Raw genomic sequence first — 16,104 nt, 5'->3', positions numbered from 1 at the left:
GTAGTTTCCACAAACTTGCCCCTCAGGAGAGCAGAGAGCGACAGTGAGGTGAGAAACCTCTGAGACTGGGGAGGCAAAAGTAAGTGCCTCTCCCCCGCCTGGCGCTTCAGCACAGCAGCGCGTCAGCTCAGCCCCATCCCCAGAGGCAGCGGCCCCCAGCTGCCCGGGCCCCACCAGCACTGAGGCGAGCCTGTGCCCCCGCACCAGAGGCAGCAGCAGCTCAGGCCCCACCATGCCACAGCCCCAGCTGCTCTGGCGGGACCAAGCCACAGCCCCAGCTTCCCCGGCTTTCCCATGCCACGGCCCCAACTCCTTCAGCTGGACCATGCCCCGCCCCCAGCTCCGACGGCTTGACCGCACCCCCCACCCCTGGCTCCAGCGGCTTCCGCTTGGCCTGTGCTCAGGCTCCAGCTGACTTGGCGCCAGCAACTTCAGCCCACTGTAGTCCAGTTCCAGCTTCTTTGGCCCAGAGGCGCTCCAGCTCCTCCTTCTTGGGCCCAGCACACTCCAGTTCCTCCTTCTTGGGCCCAGTGCACTCCAGTTCCAGTTTCTTTGGCCCAGCACACTCCAGTTCCAGCTTCTTCTGCCCAGCGGCGCTCCAGCCCCTGCTACTTTGGCCCAGCGGCACCTCAGCTGCAGCTGCTTCAACCCACCCGCACCCGAGCCCCAGCTGCTTCAGCCTAGCTGCGCTCCAGTCTCAGCTGTTCCCACGCTTCCTCCCCAGCACCCTCCACTCAGCCACACCTCAGATCAACCAGGGGCTGGTGAGAGTGCCTGCGGATTGAGGTGGGCCAGAGTACACAGCCCTTGACCCCCACCCAGTGGCAGCAAGAGGAAACTGCGACCATATATTTTCACTATGAGGAAAAGTAAGCCAACACTAACAGGCACCATGCAAAAATATATTAAATCTCCAGACCAAAAGGAAAATGACAAGCACCCAGAAGTCAACCCGGAAAGCACAGAAATGTATAACCTTAACAACAGAGAATTCAAAATAGCCATCATAAAAAAGCTTAATGAAATACAAGAAAACACAGACAGACAATTCAAGGAAATCAGGAATTTCTTCACAAAAGATATTGAAACTGTAAAAAAAAAAAAAAAAACCAATCAGAAATCTTAGAGATGAAAAACACGATAGAGGAGATAAAGACAAATCCGGAAGCCTTAAGCATCAGAGCTGACAATATGGAGGAAAGAATTAGCAATATTGAGGACAGCAATGCAGAAATGCTCCAGATTGAGGAGGAAAGAGAACTAAGACTAAAAAGAAATGAAGAAACTCTCTGAGAAATATCCGAATGAATTAGGAAATCCAACATAGGGATTATAGGTATTTCCAGACGGAGGAGAGAGGGAAAAGGAGCAGAGAACTTGTTCAAAGAAATAATATCTGAGAACCTCCCAAACCTGGGGAAGGAGCTGGAAATACCAGTGAATGAAATAAATAGATCTCCTAAATATATCAACACAAAAAGACCCTCTCCAAGGCATATAGTAGTAAAGCTGGCAAAAGTCAATGACAAAGAAAAGATATTAAGGGCAGCTAGACAAAAAAAAATAACACACAAAGGATTTCCTACCAGGCTCTCAGCTGATTTCTCGACAGAAACTTTACAGGCTAGGAGAGAGTGGAATGATATATTCAAAATTCTGAAAGACAGGGCCGGCCCCGTGGCTTAGCGGTTAAGTGCGTGCGCTCCGCTGCCGGCGGCCCGGGTTCGGATCCCGGGTGCGCACTGAGGCACCACTCCTCCAGCCATGCTGAGGCCGCGTCCCACATACAGCAACTAGAAGGATGTGCAGCTATGACAGACAACTATGTACTGGGGCTTTGGGGGAAAAATAAATAAATAAAATCTTTAAAAAAAAAAAAAAAATTCTGAAAGACAAAAACTTTCAGCCAAGAATACTCTATCCAGCAAAAATATCCTTCAGATATGATGGAGAAATAATAACTATCCCAGATAAACAAAAGCTAAGGGAGTTCATTGCCACAAGACTCCCAACAAGAAGTGCTCAAGAAGGCCCTCATCCCTGAGGAAAAAAAGAGAAAGGGGATTCAAAGTTTTGAACAAGGAGGGAAATAGTTCAACAAAACCAGAAAAATTGCAGTCCTCTACCAAAATAGATTAGCAAACACTTAAATATAAAACCAAAGATCAAGGGAAGGTAAGCACCAAGCATAAATATAACCTCCTCATGTTAAACACGAACTCACAACACAAGAAGGAATAAGATGTGACAACAATCACTTAGAAGGGGAAGAGGAAAGGGATCAAATCGACTTAGTCTAAGGGAACAAGAGGCCATCAAAAAATGGACTATCACATCCATGAGATTTTTTAATACAAACCTCATGGTAACCACTAACCAAATAATCAGAACAGAATCACACACAATAAAGAAAGAGAAAACTAAGAGAACCCCCATACAGAACTACCAAACTAAACTGGTAGTCCGAAACACACGAGATGAGAAACAAAAGAATGCAAAAGAACCGGGAAAAGAGTGATAAAATAACAATAATAAGCCCCCATATATCATTACCCTAAATGTAAATGGACTGAACTCTCCAATCAAAAGACACAGAGTGGTGGGATGGATTAAAAAACAAGACCCAACAATATGCTGCAACCAGGAAACACATCTCAGCTCTAAAGACAAACACAGGGTCAGAGTGAAAGGATGGAAGACAATACTCCAAGCTAATGGCAAATAAAAGAAAGCAGGTGTTGCCATACTTATATCAGACAAAGTTGACTTCAAGATAAAACAGGTAATGAGAGACAAAGAGGGGCAATATATAATGATAAAAGGGACACTCCACAAAGAAGACATATCATTTTTAAATGTATATGCACCCAATACAGGAGCACCAAGGTACATAAAGCAACTATTAACAAACCTAAAAGGAGATATTAACAACAACACAATAGTAGTAGGGGATCTCAACACCCCACTCACATCAATGGACAGATCATCCAGACAGAAATTAAATAAGGAAATAATGGACCTAAATGAAAAACTAGATGAGATGGACTTAATAGACATATACAGAGCACTCCATCCAAACACAGCAGATTACACATTCTTCTCAAGTGCGTATGGAACATTCTCAAGAATAGACCATACATTGGGAAACAAGGCATGCTTATATAAATTTAAGAAGATTGAAATCATAACAAGCATCTTTTCAGACCATAATGCCATGAAGTTAGAAATCAACTACAAGGAAAAAACCAGGAAAGTAACAAAGCCATGGAGACTCAACAACATGCTGCTAAACAACCACTGGATCATTGATGAAATTAAAGGAGAAATCAAAGCAAGTGGAGACAAATGAAAATGAAAATACACGGTACCAACTCATATGGGATGCAGCAAAAGTCCTGAGAGGGAAACTCATAGCAGTACAGGCCCACCTTAACAAACAAGAAAAAGCCCAAATAAGCAACCTCAAACTATGCCTAACAGAATTAGAAAAAGAAGAACAAACAAAGCCTAAAGTCAGAAGAAGGAGGGAAATAATAAAAATCTGAGCAGAAATAAATGAAATTGAATTTAAAAAAACAGGAGAAAAGATCAATGAAACAAAGAACTGGTTCTTTGAGAAGATAAACAAATTGACAAACCCTTAGCCAGACTCACCAAGAAAAACAGAGAGAAGGCTCAAATAAATAAAATTAGAAATGAAAAAGGAGAAATTACAACAGATACCACAGAAATACAAAGGATTATAAGAGAATACTATGAAAAACTATATGCCAACAAATTGGACAATCTAGAAGAAATGGATAAACTCCTAGATTCATACAACCTCCCAAAACTGAATCAAGAAGAAATAGAGAACCTGAATAGACTAATCACAAGTAAAGAGATTGAAACAGTAATCAAAAACCTCCCAAAAAATAAAAATCCAGGACCAGATGGCTTCTCTGGAGAATTTTACCAAACATTCAAAGAAGACTTAATACCTATCCTTCTTAAACTATTCCAAAAAACAGAGGAAGATGGAACATTTCCTAACACATTCTACGAGGCCAACTTCACCCTGATACCAAAGCCAGGCAAAGATAATACTAAGAAGGAAAACTACAGACCAATATCCCTGATGAACATAGATGCAAAAATCCTCAACAAAATATTGGCAAACTGAATGCAGCAATACATTAAAAAGCTCATACACCATAATCAAGTGGGATTTATACCAGGGAGACAGGGATCGTTCAACATCCGCAAATCAATCAATGTGATACACCACATTAATAAAACGAGGAATAAAAACCATACGATCATCTCAAGAGATGCAGAGAAGGCTTTTGACAAGATCCAACATCCATTTATGATAAAAACTCTTGACAAAATGGGTATAGAAGGAAAGTACCTTAACATAATAAAGGCCATATATGACAAACCCACAGCCAACATCATACTCAATGGGGAAAAACTGAAAGCCATCCCTCTGAAAACAGGGACAAGACAAGGGTGCCCACTCTCGCCACTCTTATTCAGCACAGTACTGGAGGTTCTGGCCAGAGCAATTACGCAAGAAAAAGGAATAAAAGGAATCCAAATAGGCAACGAAGAAGTGAAAGTCGTGCTATTTGCAGATGACATGATCTTATATATAGAAAACCCTAAAGAATCCATTGGAAAACTATTAGAAATAATCAACAACTACAGCCAAGTGGCAGGATACAAAATCAACTTACAGAAATCAGTTGCATTTCTATATACCAACAATGAACTAACAGAAAGAGAACTCAAGAAGACAATCCCATTTACCATCGCAACAAAAAGAATAAACTATCTAGGAGTAAATTTAACCAAGGAAGTGAAAGACCTATACAATGAAAACTATGAGACATTACTGAATGAAATCAATGATGACATAAAGAAATGGAAAAAGATTCCATGCACTTGGATTGGAAGAATAAATATTGTTAAAATGTCCATACTACCTAATGCAATCTACAGATTCAATGCAATCCCAATCAGAATCCCAAGGACATTCTTCACAGAAATAGAACAAAGAATACTAGCATTCATATGGGGCAACAAAAGACCCCGTATAGCTAAAGAAATCTTGAAAAAGAAGAACAAGGCTGGAGGAATCACAATCCCTGACTTCAAAACATACTACAAAGCGATAGTAATTAAAACAGCTTGGTACTGGTACAAAAACAGACACACAGATCAATGGAACAGAATTGAAAGTCCAGAAATAAAACCTCAGATCTACGGGCAGCTGATCTTTGACAAAGGAGCTAAGGACATACAGTGGAGAAAGGAGTCTCTTCAATAAATGATGCTGGGAAAACTGGACAGCCACTTGCAAAAGAATGAAAGTAGACCATCTTCTTTCACCATACACAAAAATTAACTCAAAATGGATCAAAGACCTAAAGGTGAGACCTGAAACTATAAAACTCCTGGAGGAAAATATAGGTAATACACTATTCATCATCAGCCATAAAGGGATCTTTTTGAATTCCAAGTCTACTCAGACAAGGGAAACAAAATAAAAAATAAACAAGTGGGACTTCATCAGATTAAACAGCTTCTACAAGGCAAATGAAACCAGGATCAAAATGAATAAGGAACCCACCAGCTGGGAAAAAATATTTGCAAACCATATATCTGACATGGGATTAATCTCCATAATATATAAAGAACTCACACAACTGAATAACAAAAAAACAACCCAATCAAAAATGGGCAGAGGAAATGAACACACACTTCTCCAGAGAAGATATACAGATGGCCAATAGGCACATGAAAAGATGCTCAACATCACTAATCATCAGGAAAATGCAAATCAAAACCACACTAAGATATCATCTTACACCCGATAGAATGGCTATAATCACCAAGACAAAAAGCAACAAATGCTGGAGAGGCTGTGGAGAAATGGGAACCCTGATCCACTGCTGGTGGGAATGAAAACTGGTGCAGCCTCTATGGAAAACAGTATGGAGATTCCTCAAAAAATTAAAAATAGAAATACCTTATGATCCAGCTATCCCACTCCTGGGTATCTACCCAACAAACCTGAAATCAACAATCCAAAGAGGCTTATGCACCCCTGTGTTCATCGCAGCATTATTCACTATAGCCAAGACATGGAAGCAACCCAAGTGTCCCTTGACTTATGATTGTATGAAGAAGATGTGGTATATATATATACCATGGAATACTACTCAGCCATAAAAAAAGACAAAATCATCCCATTTGCAACAACATGGATGGACCTGGAGGGTATTATGTTAAGTGAAATAAGCCAGAAAGAGGAAGACAAACAGTGCATGATTTCACTCATACGTGGAAGATAAACCAACACACAGACAGATAGAACTGTTTGGTGGTTACCAGGGGCTAGGGGGTGGGCACAAGGGGTGGAGGGATGCACTTGTATGGTGACTGATGAACAATAATGTACAACAAAAATTTCACAATAAAAAAAAAAAAAGACTGGGTGAATGAGGGGGGCTCACCTGCTTACTGAACCACAGACTAAAAAAAATGTGCTTTTTCCAAAATGTTTGATGTGGGCTGACAAAGCAGCACTGACTGGTAACATACGTCCATGGACCTGAGAGTAATGGAGATTCAGGATATTAAAGCTTTAAATTACCCCACCTAAAAAAAAAAAAAAGAAAAGAAAAAGACACTTACAAGGTCCAGATGATTTTCTAGGCAGCTTTTATCAAATTTTCAAGAACATATAATCCTTGTTTTAAATTGTTTCAGATGCTAGAAAAATAGAGGAAACTGCCCAACTTGTTTTACAAGGCAAACGTAACTTGATACCACAATGGGACAAGGTCTGTACAAGAAAGAAATTACAGAACACAGTAACAGCACTGAGTTAGGAGCTACAGCATGGACCAGGAAGGGCACTGGCACCCACTTTTCTCCCAGCAGCAGTTGGGAGCACCCCAAATCCAGGTGAGTGAGGTTACACTCCCACCAGCTTTACAAAAACTTCAAGTAGAAATCCAGCAAAAATTAGAAAGGATCTTCTTTTTTTCCTCCTGTGCATTTCAGAAGTTGTATTTTGCTTGCTCTGAGGCACTCCTGGGTGAACTCAGGTGGATTGAAATCAGTGAAACCCTAGTCATAAAGACACTACCTCCAGTCTAGTGCACACTCAGAAGGACTTCTGTTTTTTAACAGCCAGTGTTTATTCAGACTGTGTGCTGGGCACTACACTAAGACTTGTGCGTGTGTGTGTGTGCGCACGTGCGCACATGCTTGTGTGTGGCAAATCATACATAAAATTTACTATTTTAACCATTTTTAAGTGTACAGTTCAGTGGTATTAAGTACATACCCACAATTGTGCAACCATCACCACCATCTCCAGAACTTTTTTCGTCTTCCCAAAATGAAACTTAGTACCCTTTAAACAACAACTCCCAAATTCCTCCTCCCCCCCACTTCTGGCAAATCCCCATTCTACTTTCTTTTTCTATGAATTTGACTACTCTAAGTACCTCATATAAGTAGAATCATACAGTATTTGTCCTTTTGTGACTGGCTTATTTCACTTAGCACAATGTCTTCAAAGTTCATCCATGTTGTAGCATGTGTCAGAATTTCCTTTCTTTTTAAGACTGAGTGGTATTCCATTGTACGCATACACCACATTTCGTTTATTTTTCATCTGTGATGGATACTTGAGTTGCTTCCACCTTTTGGCTATTGTGAATACTGCTTCTATAAACATAGGTCTACAAATATCTCTTCAGGTCTCTGCTTCCAATTCTTTTGGGTGTATATCGACAAGTTGGATTGCTGGATCATATGGTAATTCTATATTTAATTTTTTGAGGAATCACCATACTGTTTTCCATAAAGGCTGCCTCATTTTGCTAGCATTCCAACTAGCAGTGCACAAGGGTTCCAATTTCTCCACATCTTTGCCACGCTTGTTCTTTTCTGGTTTTTTGATAATAGCCATTCTAATGAGTGTGCAGTGGCATCTCATTGTGGTCAGAGGGACTTTATGATACTAGACAGCACTACAGGCATCCTCGGGGGAGGGCTTCCGTTCCCACATTAGCAGTTCAGAATTTAGAACTCAATTTATGTTTTAAAGGAGACTGGGGATTAGGGTGGGGGTTAGGAGGATACAGTTATAAAATGCACTGCCTGAAATTAAAAGTCCTTTATAGTAGGAAGAAAATATTAGATTTAATGAGTCCTGCAAGAGTCCAACACTGCAGAATGACACTCCTCTAGACCAAAAGAAAAATAAAAGGAAAAACAAATAGGAATTTGTGTTTATTTTTGGCTTTGTTGGTCAAAGACTACCTTCAAAATGAATATATATAATATGTTATATACAATAGCCACAATTACATAATATAATATTAATATAGTATGTAAGTAATTAGCATGAACTGAGCCCTCACTATATGCCAGGCTCTGGGCTAGGCACTTTACATACATTTTCATTTAAACCTCCTAACAACCGCCCTTGCAGAAGAGGCAGTTGAAGCCTGGGACCTAGGAAACTTGCCCAGGATCACACAGCTAGTCACTTGCAAAGCCAAGCTGTCTGGTTTAGAATTTTCCATTCCATAAGTCATAAGGTTTCAAGATTTTTTCCTACTGTTTCAATTTTCTTTCTTGTAGAACTTAAGTTCAAGCCCTACTTTGCTCACCAAGCTACTCCCACGCACTTCAGAAAATGGGAGCTCCTCTGAAGAGGACAGATTTCTACTGGCCACGCTGCAGCTCTCGTATGAACTTGTTGCTTCCAAGTTATTGACAAAACTCTTTCCCAGTGGAGAACATGGATAGCATGTACTCAACTGGTCCCCTTTGGATTGTCCCACACATTAAATGCTAAAGGTATGGGACTGTACCACCTTACAAACTCACAAGACAGTTGGGTAGGGTTTGTGCCTCCAAAAATAAAGCTCCCAATTTTTAAATATAATAGCATATATCTGGTGATCAATAGTCAATTGGTTTTTAACTTCACTGAAGAACAGAGAAAAAACCTACAAATGAGCCTGTAGAACTGTATCCCAGAGACTCAAACAAGGTATGCAAGAAATGCAATAGAACACACAGCCTAGAGGCCATTGCAAAAAATATCCCTAGACCAAATGTCGCAGTGGAAGCAAAATCTCCATTTCTCAGGGGCCCCATGGTCTCTGCTCCTCAATGCACACCTCTGCTCCCTTCTCCTCAACTTACTTACCTGCTTGCAAGTGGACCAGAAGTGGTTCCCCCAGCCCCTAATGGTACAGGACCCTCCATTCAGCTGCAGAGCCCACCACCAATTGGCTCAGTCCCTTTAGTGCCCCAACAGTGAATTCCAGCTGATCCAGCTCATCTTTCTTGAGCAGGACAACAAAAGTCCAAGGTCACTGACCTAGGACAAACCAAAAGATAAGATGCCCTTGGGTCTAGTAGTCATCTCAAGTCTCTTTAAATATGCCAGGGAGGGGTGGGGTGAGGGGATTGTGTATATAGTTCTGTGGCTTTGGGTACCATCCCAAGGAAGGGACTTGGTCCAGGACTAAAAGAGCAACTGTGCAGAAAATATGTTGGGGAGGTGATAATTTGGGAGACTTTTTTTCTTTTTAACAATGATTATTATTATGATTATGCAATATTTAAATTTTATATGTATCCACATAATGTTCATCCACTACACCACCAATATCTCTAGGCTTAAGAGAAAAATACCTTTTATATAAAGGGGAAAAAGACAAAAATGTATGATAACTCAAAAGGAATTATATATCAAGGAAACTGGAAATGACTTGGGGGAACTCCGGAATTTGTTCTAATGTGTTTGCACATTCACCTACTTTTCAAGGTCGAGAAAAGAGGGCTTGTTTCTAAACGGCACTAATTCATGTCTCCTTCCTCTCAGCCTCAGGCCACTTTGTTGTCCTCTGTGCCTGCCCCACCCCAGTGAAATATAAACTTCTTGAAGACAAAGATTATAGGTGAGTCATCTTTGGTTAATAACAACAGTTATATGTCAATATATCTCAATAGAGCTGGAAAAAAACAACAGCAGCAGGAATTAACATTGTGTACTGGTAATATACACATACTGTGCTAATCACTTTATACCCATTATCTCATCTAATCCTTATAACTACCCTATGAAATAGGCACTGTTATTATCACCACTTAAAGACCAAGGCTTAGAAGTTAAATGACCCCAAATTCTATGCTATATCTAAGACAGGTCATTCAGAAGTGTTAGGATCAGGATGTGGATGGTGGATGTATAGTATGTATGTATGTATCTATGGATAGATAGATGGGTGGCTGGGTGAGTGGATGGATGAGTGAATGGGGGGAGGGAGAGATGGATGGATGGATGGATGGATGGATGGATGGATGGATGAAAATGTTAAGAAAACAAAAAGTGACCCACAAAGATTATACTTTGGTGGCCAGTGAGCTTAGTGGCATTAAGGTATGTTTCTGAATGAGGTTAAGGGCATGGATTTGCTGTATTTGCTGTCTAGCTAAAACTTGGACCCCTAGTAAAAAGTCCCCACCACTGGCCCTAAAAGCATAAAGGTCATATGAGAGGGAGAGAGGGAAGAAAGGATGAAGGACAGAAATAAGCATGTAATGATTGTCAATTCTGTTTTAGGAGTTTTCGCTAATCTGAATTTGTCTGGATCAGCACAAACCCACCTTCACAAATGGGAGTAGATCAGAAGGGTCATCTTCACATAAAAAAAGACATCTCATTATGTCCCTGAGACCACAGAAGCAAGTCAGAAAGGTTTTAGCACCTTTGTCCATCTCTAAACATTTGTCCTTAACAACAACTTTAAAAGCAAAAGGCTTTGAAAAGAATGAAAGCTCTTTTGAAAAAGACTTCACACTTGCTTCTAATTCTCCTGCTCCTTATGTCAGTCTGGGTTCAGTCAGGGAAGCAGAAACACCACGAGGTCATGGACTAGGGCTTTATTATAGGAATCCAACCGTATACAGTTGTGAGAGGAGCCAGGGGAGGGGCGTGATGGTCCAGAAGGGGTGCTGGAGGATCAGCAGTCAATCTGAGAGGGGGGACATGTCCAGCCACCAAAAGGACTACCTCGGGGAGCTGGGGAGAGGCCCCTGTGTAGCTGCCATCCTGTGGGTCTGCATGCATCTGGTGGTGGGCCTTAGGCTCCAGCTAGGCACCGGGCATCAGGGCCAAGAGTGGGAAGAAATGCTGGATGCAGATCAGAAGAGAGCAAGGACAAGCGGAAACCCATCAGGTACCTCTGCTGCCTCCATCACCGCACCTGACAGCCAACAAACCTCGGAGAGTAATGGCCATCTCAGTCTGTGTATGTTCCTCTTTGGGCCAACTCTGACCTGGAACCACACAGGCAAGGGGATGCTGGGAAACGTAGTTCTCAGCTTAACCAAGGCGACCCAGCACAGTCCACTAGATGCCTTCAATTAAATATAGAATACTTAAAGTAATTATTCACATCTTTGGGGAGACTACATTTTAATCCTAATTACATGATAAATATTTCATGGTATATATCTTTGTCATATAATTAGGAATAAAAAATGTAATCTCAAAAAGATGCTAAATAATTCAAATGGCTGAGGATGTGATTAAAGACATGATTGAAATATGGTCAGAAGGTAACTCAAGGTTTTCAAACATGATCTCCCAAGAAACGTGTTACAACCAGGTGTTTAAAAAGAAAATGTATTGAAATGGAAATGACTCAAAAGAAAAAACTTTGTATATGGCTTTAAATGTGGAATGAAAACCTAAAAAGTACATCCAGCTCATATTACAATCTGGCAAGAAATATTTTAGTCAGTTTATGATTGCTAAGGTGGTGGCATTCATTTCACTCATTCATTTTGAAAATATCATCTTCCTTTTTGCAAACCCCTTGAGGTTCGGGACTGTGCTATGTTACTTCTAAAGGCCCTCACAGCACACAGTATGAGGACAACTGGCACTTGGGAACTATCTCTTTACAAATTTCAACCTAATTCCATATTTGCTGCATCCTACCTCATACAAAGCACTATGCTTGGTACTGAAGAGCCGTGGACCAGAGGGGCTCCTGACCTCCAGGGGCTCATAAACCAGTACTAGAGACCACTCAGGCACAAAATCTATGCTGAAATAGAAATAAACTGGACTTTGATAAGTGCTGTAACTGGAGTACAAGAAAACATGCTTTGGGATAGGGAGAGAAATGAGATTAGTGTGATGTGGGGAATCTGGGAAGGCTTCTTACAGAAGGTGGGAGCATGCCTTGAAGGCTAAGATTTCAAAAGAAGGGTGTGTGTGTGTGAGAGAGAGAGAGAAAGAAAGAAAGAGAGAAGCAGGGAGAGGGGAAGTGTATAGCTGAAAATAAACTGAGAAACTTGTTGGGGGATAAACTGGGGTGTGACTTATCAATGGATCAACTTAAATATTCTCCATGAAAATGGCTTCCATCATTAAATCCTCAAACACAGTAATAAATCCTCTTATCAAGTTTTACATCCGGGTTTTAAAGAACTCAGGCCCTATGGAGGAAACTGGAAGCTCTTAGATGGGCCAAGCAAACTCTCATGTCATGAAGTACATGCACTCTTCCAGGCAGTCATTCACGTAGTACGCATGTATTTACTGAGCAGCTACTCTGGGTCAGGTACTATAGGGAAACTAAAGGAACTCATTCCCTAGCACAGAGTCTGGAAGGTCGTATGGGTTAAAACAGAAGGGAGGGAGGGAGGGAGGGAGGGAGGGAGGAAGGAAGGAAGGAAGGAAGGAAGGAAGGAAGGAAGGAAGGAAGGAAGGAAGGAAATCCATGCCATCATCAACCGTAATACAGAGAAACAAAATGGTGTAGTGGGTTAAGTGCTCAGGTTCCAGAGTTAGGCTGGGTATGAATCCTGGTCCTACGGTACTAGCTGTGTGACCTGGAGGATGTTACTTAACCTCCTGTGACCTTGGTTTCCTCATCTGTAAAACAGGAAATGGAGTTCATAATATCACCCTCCCAGTTTGTTGTGAGAGGGAACAATATGCAAGGAGAAAAATGATCCAGTATCCTTTAGGAGGGCTGATAAAGTCATTTAAGAACTCTGGGGCAGGCCCGTGGCTTAGCGGTTAAGTGCGCACGCTCTGCTACTGGCGGCCCAGGTTCGGATCCCGGGCGCGCACCGACGCACCGCTTGTGCGGCCATGCTGAAGCCACGTCCCACATACAGCGACTAGAAGGATGTGCAGCTATGACATACAACTATCTACTGGGGCTTTGGGGGAAAAAAAAAAGGAGGAGGATTCGCAATAGATGTTAGCTCAGAGCCAGTCTTCCTCAGCAAAAAAGAGGAGGATTAGCACGGATGTTAGCTCAGGGCTGATCTTCACAAAAAAAAAAAAAAAAAAGAACTCTGAACAGGAGGAGGTAAAACACTTCAGTTTTTCTCATGTCAAACCATCTACTGAAATACTTAAGAAACATAACAAGTCCATACTTGTAGAAGCTGAGAACCTCTGCCTTTCAAAAGCAAAGGGGCAGCAAGGTCAGGCCACATCAGCATGGGAAGGAGCCTCGGAGAGCCCTTCAGAAAGAGCTGGAGCCTCAGGTCCATGCACGCCAGGGCACTCAGCTAAATGGGCCAGACCTCGGTCTCCTGACAAACCCAAAGCAGTTACTGCTACTCCACATTCTCCCAAGGAGTCTTATTTCAGGGTGGAAATTTTGTTTCAAGAACAAGTTCACGATATTTTCCCAACATCTTCCTCTTCAAAATTACTAGACTTGGAAAATCTATACACCAGTTAAATAATCACCTTACTAATGTGCACTTTTTAACATCCAGTGGTGCCCCGAACACTTATTGTCTTCCGAAACTCCAGAGGCATGTTCTAAACCTGAGCCAGGCCGGAAGTGGGAATGAGAGCATCTCCTAAGCTACTGCCTGGCAGAATCGCTCCCCAACTCATGTGCTATAGTGTCTTAATGTACTGGAAGTAAAATGTGCTATTTCACTGTGCCCTCAAAAGGCCCAGTAATTTCATGGCATAACACGGCCAGACCAGATCCAATGCTTGGTCTTGTGGGCATGCCATGAGTTGATTTATCCATTGCCACCCACCACCACCTGGACCAAATGGCACAAGGGAGTCTCAAGCATCTATTTCTTTCTTTCTTTTTTTTTTTTTTTAATTTTATTTATTTTTTCCCCCCTAAAGCCCCAGTAGATAGTTGTATGTCATAGCTGCACATCCTTCTAGTTGCTGTATGTGGGGATGCGGCCTCAGCATGGCCAGAGAAGTGGTGCGTCGGTGGGCGCCTGGGATCCGAACCCGGGCCGCCAGCAGTGGAGCGCGCGCACTTAACCACTAAGGCACGGGGCCAGCCCTCAAGCATCTATTTCAAAAATTCACCAGCCAATGGCCACATTTTCCTAAGTCAACTTTTGCACAAACGCCGTTTACTATTGCCTATCGGTTAAAGGAAGGAAGGGAGAGACAGAGGAAGTGAGAGAGGAACAGAGGAAAAAAAAGAAAAGAAAGACTGTATGTCCTGCATTACAGATCTGCGTGATTAGCTATAAGCAGTGGCCAAGGGAAGATCTTGAATGACCTGCCATCAGAACATTCAGCCTGGCACAGGCTTCTGATCCCTGAGGATTATGAGGCTGTCATGAGACACCCCTGATATTTTTTCCAGCAAGCAATTGGCAGTGACAGATGATTCCATTAGAAGAATGGCCATGACTCCATGTTTTCTATGAGGCCCTCAACACTCAGTAAGAGGCCAGGCTTTAAGAAGCTTCTTAGATCTCAGTTCTCCGGATGTCCAAGGAGTTGGGATATCCCTCGTTCGGCAAGTTCCAACATAGGTCAGAGGAGGCTTGTTTCAAATTGAGTTCTTCAGCTTCCAATTCCTCACCTCTAACTGTGTTTCTAGAGGGCTAATAAAAGCAAAGATGAATCCCCTTGTCCCAAAAGGATGGGATGGGTGGATGACAATTACACCCACAAATATTGTAGGCTTAGACTCTGGCACAGCTGTCACCCCTTCCAAAGTGTGCACTTCCCTCTCTTGCCAGGGTCTTCTCCTGAGGTACCCAAAAAGCAGAACTTTTTACAGGCATTTTGTCCCTTTAATTTCAAATCTACAATTAGATGCTCAAGGCAACAAGTATTAAAGATAACTTTCCCTAATCTCATTTTTTCTTCTCATCCACTCCACTAAGAAGCTCTAATCAGGGAGAAACCAGTTTAGATTAAAAAGATAAAATCAATCAGGAATGTTGGCAATAGAGTTCTAAACACTGTCCAAAAGAGAAGACAGGAATAATCCTCTCTCTGAGTTCATTTTGGATCCATAATGAATAAGAAAACCTTTTCTGAAATTTTGACTGGTAGCCAAATCAAAATTTTGCCTTGATAACCCAATTTAAATTTCAGGTTAGTCCTACTGTTTCCCAATTAATCCCAAGAGGCTAGTTTTTCTGCACATTTCCATGGTTTGTTCCCAATATCAGCTTAGAGGTCTTGGGCAAATCAGACTGTTTCACTGTTTTCACCAAAGAGTGTTTCTTTAGGGGCTGGCTCGGTGGCGTAGTGGTTAAATTGTGTGCTTTGCTTAGGCAGCCTGGCGTTTGTGGGTTCAGATCCACAAAGACCTACACATCATTCATCAAACCATGCTGTGGCAGGCATCCCACATATAACATAGAGGAACATTGGCACAGACGTTAGCCCAGGGACAATCTTCCTCAGCAAAAAGAGGAAGATTGGCACAGATGTTAGCCCAGGGAAAATCTTCCTCAAGCAAAAAGAGGAAAATTTGCAACAGATGTTAGCTCAGGGACAATCTTCCTCACCCCCCCCAAAAAAAGGTGTTTCTTTAGAAATATTAAATGTACCCAACCTCAGTAATGCAGACAGCAATTCAAGCACTTCCAGGCAGACGCCCCATCCAATGGACAGATCAAATATTACTACTATTATCAACCACGTGTTAATACCCATAAAGAATTCACCCATCAGGAGTTGAATATACTCCCTCTGATCTCATTTGCTTTTTCTTCTACGTCAATTTCTCACAAATTCTCTGTCAGTGGAGTCCAAACAAATGAGAT

This window comes from Ceratotherium simum, chromosome 6 (genome assembly GCF_057802395.1).
Source record: "Ceratotherium simum simum isolate JZ-2026a chromosome 6, ASM5780239v1, whole genome shotgun sequence".
NCBI lineage: Eukaryota > Metazoa > Chordata > Mammalia > Perissodactyla > Rhinocerotidae > Ceratotherium > Ceratotherium simum.
Note: the sequence above shows the minus strand (reverse complement) of the source record.